We start from the raw sequence: 6,000 nt of genomic DNA, 5'->3' as shown, positions 1-6,000 counted from the left end.
ATCTCCTTGATCGAAGGATGATCTTTCGAGGTCGAAAGTTATCCTTCGATGGTCCTGACACAAGGACAGAAAGTACGACAGGTGTCAGAAAAGTTGATGTGGTAGGTGACCAACTTTCGCAAATTTCGAAGCATGAAAATTTGAAATTTGAATTTTGTTTGATCCTTCGAAATCTGTTCAATCTTTCGATGGACAAACAACATCTTTCGAAACTTGAAGCTGTCAAGAACATCATGAACACGGAGGACTGTTCATCTGCAGATCCGACGAAAACACTTGTACACGTTGTTTTGATGAAGAAAACTTGAGTATTTTAGAGAAAAACATAAAACCCAACACCCGGTTTAGCACAGATCTGGATATCCGGGTCCAGATCTGGGTTTTTCTCATTTTCACCTTTTTACATCTTGAACAAAAACCCACAAAAATCACAGATCTAGAGCACATGTGACTTAGTAAACGGTTAGTTTTACTAAATCGGGCACCATGGCTCTGATACCAATTGTAGGTCCAGGTTTCGGGACCGAAACCGTGATTTTCATGTTCATGTTCAAAGATGGAAGAGATAAGAGAGGATAAACATAACAAACTTTGTATTAATCCGGTAATAAACATTACAAGTCGGCCCGGTTACATGACAACCGAACTAATACCAAAGAAGTATACATCCGGGGAGAAACCAAGTGGTGATTTCTCCCGGTGAGGTCTCAGACCTCCATTCACTCTCTAGCACACACTTGTGCTTTCACTCTTGTGTTGCAAATGACAAAGTGTTGGTATTTATACCAAAACAAACACTGCAGGTCGAAGGATCAGACTGACTGGTCGAAACATCATCCTTCGATCAGACAGTCTTCGAAAGATACTCACATACCTCGAATGATATCCTTCGATATCCTTCGAGGTCCATCCTTCGAAGGGTATCTTTCGAGCTCATCGAAGGATATTCATAATCCTTCGATGCCTTATCCTTCGACACCAATGACAACACAGCAACTTTGTCTAGCAACACACACACAGTCAAACCAACAACCCTCTCATTTGACCACTTCAAACGAGCGGGTCTATACACGTTCGTTTGACCGTTTCACTAACTATTACAAATTCAGCATAAAATAAAACTAATCTATTCGACAAGCATCGGACACAAAATCTGCATCAACACACGTACAGACCTGTATGTGACGTATATAAAGGTCCCATTTAGATGTGTAGATAGCCATCAAAGCGTATGAATATGGATACCCTTATTATTCATCTCCTCCTTATTTTGCTCTCCTTTTAGCTGTCATTTCCTTTTATTTACTTTTCGTCGTGTATAAATATTATTTTCCTTTCCCTTGTATTCACACAACCAGAATCAATACAATATATGTTATGCCATCATAGACTTTAGGAGGTGTAGGAGTGAAAAGCATACAGTGACTAAATGGATTGCAAAGCATGCAAAGAAGACGCGTGGAAGAGGGGAAGACGCGTGGATCATCCAATCAGATTACTATTTATCCGCGTTTATAATTCATATAGAGTTAATTATCTGGCTATTACAAAATATGTAACTAAATTAAATTAAATTTTATATATTAAGAATCCACACACAGATAAAGGATAATACACCAAGCATGCAAAAAAAAAAAAAAAAAACCCTAAAAAAAATGATAGTAAATTACGGAAGAGTGCCAACCACATCCCTTCAATACTCAAACTCGTTTCCCTCTTCAGATTATTCCTCTCCATATTCATCATCATCATCTTAGTAGTCTTCTTCTTCGCCGTCATCCTCATCATTGTAGTCTTCTTCTTCGCCGCCAACCTCATCAACTTGATCATCAATTTGGCCTTCGTCTTCGTATTCATCTTCAACTTCTGCTTCCTCTTCAACTTCAGCTTCCTCTGTTAGGCCTTCATTAAGGGCATATAAAGCCGCAACTGTTCCAGCAAACAAAACAGCTTCAGCAGCCACTTTCGTTACCACACTTTTTGCAATACTTTTCATCATTCCATCTTTCTTCTTTCCATTGACCTTCTTTATTGGTGTGTGTTGTTTATCCTTGCCCTTACCATTGCCGTTATTCTTACTGCTTTTCCCACTGCTCAACGTTTCAGTATCAGCTTTGTTCTTGGTTCCTGATGTGCTCGAAACATTGCTGGAAGCCGTCACCTGATCATCCTTCGTTCTGGATATAACCACCTGTTCTATGAATTTATGTGAAAGGATGATTGACCCCATTACCTCCCCAGACTCTATCTTCACAGGGTACCTAGCATTTTTTCTTGAAGCATCTCCAGCGAGGAGTTCTGTGAAAGGCACTTGAACTTCTCCTATTTTCCGGTCCAACAACTTCCCATCGTGCTGGATTTCGCAGAAGAGGATATAGTCGGTTTTCATGGGAACGGCTTCATATTCCATGGAAAACTCCCAGACAGGACAAGAACCGGCATTCTTTGCGACTGCTGTTGTACGTATTTCGGACACCATGCCCCCTCCAGCGAACCAGACCATGGCATAGGGATCCATGGTACCAAAGTGTTTGACGTTGTAAAGGTCCTTTGCAGAGTGTAGAACGATCTCTAACCTGCGTGACTCCATTGACAACTATTGCAAGTAGACAGTAACTTACTGTTAGTTGGGCTTGTTATATGTATACATATATATGTAATGAGGAACAGTTTTTTGTATTATACAAATGCACAACATGCTTATAATAGTTGACTTTTATTTAATAACTATTGCCAGCTAGACAAACATTGGGCGAGCTTGAACGAAAATTCAGTGAGAGCCGGACTCTCCAAATCGGTAGGGGCCAGGTTCTTATAAATCCAAAATTTTATGCTACAAAATTAAAATTTTTGGATCTTTTAACACTAAGAGCAAAAAATCAGTGGAGGCCGCGGCACCCTTGGGCCACAAATAACCTCCGCCCTTGTAGACAAAGTAAATTACTGAGAGTTGGCTTGTGATATATGTAATGAGAACACAGTATGATGTGTGTCAAGGCCCATGCAACCCATGCGGGTGGTTACTGAATTATTTAGTTTCCTTTATTTTCATACAGATTGTTGGTTCCATTTTGTCTAGTATTCTCGTGGGTTAGTGCCTAGTGGAAGTAGAAGTTAGTGTTATTTATTTTCTTTTTAAGCCTATAAAATAGCATTGGTATTTTATTTTTATTATGAATGAAAGTTATGAATTAGTCTCTCCTAGATCAGAAAATTTATCAAGCTTCTCTCTAATCTATTTGATGTTTGACCCACTCAACGGGTTATCACTTAGCTAAATCCGATTGCGTATCACAGTAATTGTATTATACAAATGCACAACATGCTTACAATATAGTTGACTTATTTATAACAAATATTGTAAGTAGACAAAGTAGATTACTGATTGTTGGCTACTTGGCTTGTTATATATGTAATGAGAAATAGTAATAGTATTATACCAATGCACAACATGCTTATAAAAGTTGACTATTATACAACTATTGTAAGTAGACAAAGTTAATTACTGATAGTTGGCTTGTTATACGTAATGAGAAACACCAATTGTCTTATACAAATGCGCAACAAGATGCTTATAAAAGTTGCTTTTATGTAACAACTATTGTAAGTAGACAAAGTAAATTATTGATGGTTGGCTTGTTATATATGTAATGAGAAACAGTGATTGTATTATACAAATGCACAACATGCTTATAATAGTTGACTTTAATCTAACGAGAATTGTAAGCATATATAGTAGATATGTAAGTCCCGAAATCGGAGGATCGATTTACACAACCAAACCCTTGTTTATAACAAACAAAATTAAGTGTGTGGAATCCACTTAACTAAGCCAAATCAAACATAGAACAAAGTAAGAACAGTGGTTTAACCAAAGAAACACAATCGTTTGATTAAACTGGATGAGAAAGCAACTGATACAAACACAGTCTAGACAAAGTGACCTTTAGGGTATACTCTCATCTCTAAGTTGTAACTGAGATAATCTGTGCCTTTATATAGCAGCTGGGCCATTAGAGTTCGATGAAACACAGATTGGGCCGACGAAATGGAACTGGGCCCAACACTAAGCCGATCAGACGACGAAACACATCTGTTTCGTCGCTGATCTTGACGAAACAGAAACAAACAGATCAAAGTCTGTTTCGTCGACAAGTGTTCGACGAAACACTTCTGTTTCGTCGAAGGCTGCAAATTGTAATCTGTTTGCTGCAAACAGACAGCAAACAGCAGGCACCTATAAGCATACACAAATGACAGAAATACCCTTAACATGCAACATGCATTGTTCAAAGACTATTACATAACCACCGAGACAAATAAGTGGACACAAGCGGATAGGAGGATATCCGACTTGGTGGACCGCGAATACAGACTCGATAAACGATAAATGACCGTACAAAATACATCATAAATTACAAGACTAGTGACAGACACAAAAATGCATCAACAAACTCCCCCTTGTCTGTTACTCATCTTCGGTCTTTATATCTTCCTTCTTCAGTGTCGTTCGGACCACGAACTGCCCGAATGTATTCCCCTGTAGTAACAGAAGCAAGCGACGCGCTGAAATTTTAACGCCTGATGTGCGTCCTTGTCTTCATAGAATATGTCATGCCGGTACAACTTGTTAATGTCGGATGCGGACATATTAACTATCCACATTGGATCCAACATCCTGAAATTCTCTTGATCGCCATTGAAAACGATCACTGCCTCATGTGTGTCGGAATCATAACACCAAAAACGCATTTCACCCAGAAAGTCTTGCCTCATTGGCATCAAGGGAATCTTGTCTACCACTTTTGCCGGCTCGTAAATAAGCTTGTATCTGCCAGTGTTGGTTGCCGGATCAAGCGTAAACTTGATTTGTTGGTAGATGGGGAACTGAGGTTTGTAAGACTTGTCCTTCCACCCAGACTTCTTGTTCATTCTAATCAATCGCTCGAATAACGTTGCACCATCATATTTTGAGCGATTTATGAGATCTATCTTTGTCAAAGCGGCCACATCATAAAATGGCAAAGATAGAATGCTCAGTAAAGATCGAAAGTACTGGATCCCAAACTCCTGCTTAATTGCAACACAATGTATCTCCTTCACAAACATCCAACACAGGATTCTCCTGCTAGGCTTCACTTTCTCAAACCGCAAGTAGTCAACTTGAGCAGCCTTAGGCACGGGTTTGGAAGCCTTTGACAAGAACCGTTGCCGCCACGCGGAGAATGCATCGGTGGCATTTTCTGATGAATCGCGGTTCTTCAGATGCTCGTCAATGTCTTCTACATTGTCTTTTAACCAGTCTTCATCAAACGGGGCAAACTCAGTTCCATCTTGTCTAACATACGAAGACTTCTTCACATTTCCCTTGAAGACAATTTCTTCGATGTTTTCAGCATTTGAAGATTCCGGCTCACTAGGCATCTTTTCAATCTCATCATCATCTACATCTCTCATTGCATTTAAGGTAATAAGTTGCTGCTGTGAGAGATCTTCAACAATTTCTCCTTCTTCCAGCAATTCACCGGTGAATGGATGAATAACCTGCAATGCGAGATCAGCACTGCTAGGAATAGAAGAAGTACCTTCAATTTGCTGTACTTCTTCAGCTGCTCCAGAAGAAGTTCCTTGTGTATATTCAACTGTTTGTGGCTGAGCAACAATAATTGCGGAAGATGTAGCTGCTGTCGGTTGCTGTGATGTAGCAGAGGGATCAGGATTCCCTTGATCCTCGGGATCATCATCCCTTTTCTTCAGTATTTCTTGCTGCTTACATCTTTCCTCCCACAGTGTAGCAACCCGAGATCGTAGAAACTTGTAGCCAGTGTTTAACTTCTTAGCCCCTTCAAGTATTGTGGTATTTCGCGAGTCGTACCACTCTTTCATGACATCGCATCTACTTCTCAGATCTTCTGCCAGCTTTTGAAGTACAGAGCTACTTCTTTGTCTTTCTTCGTCTGCAGCTCTTAACGGACGTTTTCAGCCTTAAGTTGATCGATC

The sequence above is a fragment of the Helianthus annuus genome, chromosome 13 (genome assembly GCF_002127325.2).
Source record: "Helianthus annuus cultivar XRQ/B chromosome 13, HanXRQr2.0-SUNRISE, whole genome shotgun sequence".
Taxonomy (NCBI): domain Eukaryota; kingdom Viridiplantae; phylum Streptophyta; class Magnoliopsida; order Asterales; family Asteraceae; genus Helianthus; species Helianthus annuus.
The sequence above is the reverse complement of the archived record's forward strand: the minus strand, read 5'-3'. Positions refer to the sequence as shown.